Raw genomic sequence first — 1540 nt, 5'->3', positions numbered from 1 at the left:
AGACATCCATGTAACCATCCCTCCATCTATTTCCTTTTCCTCACATTTTTATTGAGAAAATGTGAATGTAGAGCTTCCCAGGCTATTTGGTACAACCTCACACCACACATTGTGCCATTTTTGCTCTGGAGACAGAAATTAACACCAAAACACCAGAGCAAAATCCGTGTTTTCAATTTAGGTACACCTAGCAAGTAGCAAGTTGGTAACCAGCATGGAAGAACTATCCACTAAAAGTCAAACATGACTAAAGATTCACTGCAATAATGTTTGGCTGAAAGCTTCTTTACAACTACTTGAAAAAAAAAAAAAGACTGTCTATTATGCCAATAGGAAAATGTTTGATGACGTTGAAGGCAGATCAGTTTTGTTCTTCCGAGCCAAACTCACCCACTCAGCCACTGTTAAGAGGTGCGATAAGCGGGCGGAAATATGTGCCCTGTAATTGGCTGGTGACCAGAGCAGGATATACCCCACCTCTCACCCCATTTCAGCTGGGATAAGCTCCAACTCACCATCAACCTTAATAAGGACAACTGCTGTAGAAAATGCATGGATGGAGAGTTCAACCTCTGATTGATCAATGATCACATTTGTGGGGTGTGTCTATACTTTTCTCCACATAGCAAATGATTTTCAGGCCTGAAGTTACATGTCTGCCTTTTTTTTCCCTGACAAGAGTGTGTCAAGTCTCAAATACGTGTTAAGGAAACGGGGACAAGTTTGAGCAAGTTGATGACAAAGTCGCAGGGGAGGCAAACGTTGCACCAAGAGACGTGTGACTCACCCGCTGTCAATGGCGTGTCCGAATGGATGTATGTAGGAGATCTGTCACAGTAACGCATATTTGCCTTTCAAAGTCTCAAAAAGTGAGACCATTAGTCAAGGTCACAGTTTAAGTGTCTTTTTCTTTCAATTTATGTGTGCTGAAAAATGTAATCAGGAAAATATGTTTCTGCATTCTTTATAGTTTAGTTCATGTTATCATGCCAAGTCTTCCAAGCATATTAGGGAAATTTACTTTTTTAAATTGTTTGTATAAAAATATTTGAGTCTCTGGAAGTGCCTGTCTACCCAGTCCGTCTGGAATTAAACAACCAATTCAATCTTTTGTTACCTGCCAATTTCGGAAAATTTGTCTCTGACTGAACCTTTCTGAACTTTCCCCACATTGTTATGTAACAGTGCGGCTAATTTCCACTGAAAACGCCTCCCACACCGGGTTTCTATGCCTGACCTCAGCCTCGAAAACTGGAATCCTGTCATGAAACATAGAGAAACTATCATGCAGAAACCCTAACACCCCCACGTGGTGCTGTTATTACAGTATGTGAAAGCCCAAAGGTAGGTAGAGCTACATTTTTCTTGCAGGTACAGATTAGCACTAGCTAACAGCTTTAACTTCTAATAAGCGGCACTTGATTGCTTGGTGAAGTTGTTATTTGCACTCGGAGATGTGTCCAGGCGCCACATACACACATTGTACTGGATGAAATGCTGCTCCACAAGTAAAAATGCCTTCCTTAATGGTCTACCCCCC

This window comes from Hippocampus comes, unplaced genomic scaffold, assembly GCF_001891065.2.
Source record: "Hippocampus comes isolate QL1 unplaced genomic scaffold, H_comes_QL1_v1.1 scaffold132, whole genome shotgun sequence".
Lineage (NCBI taxonomy): Eukaryota > Metazoa > Chordata > Actinopteri > Syngnathiformes > Syngnathidae > Hippocampus > Hippocampus comes.
This window is presented reverse-complemented; position numbering follows the sequence as displayed.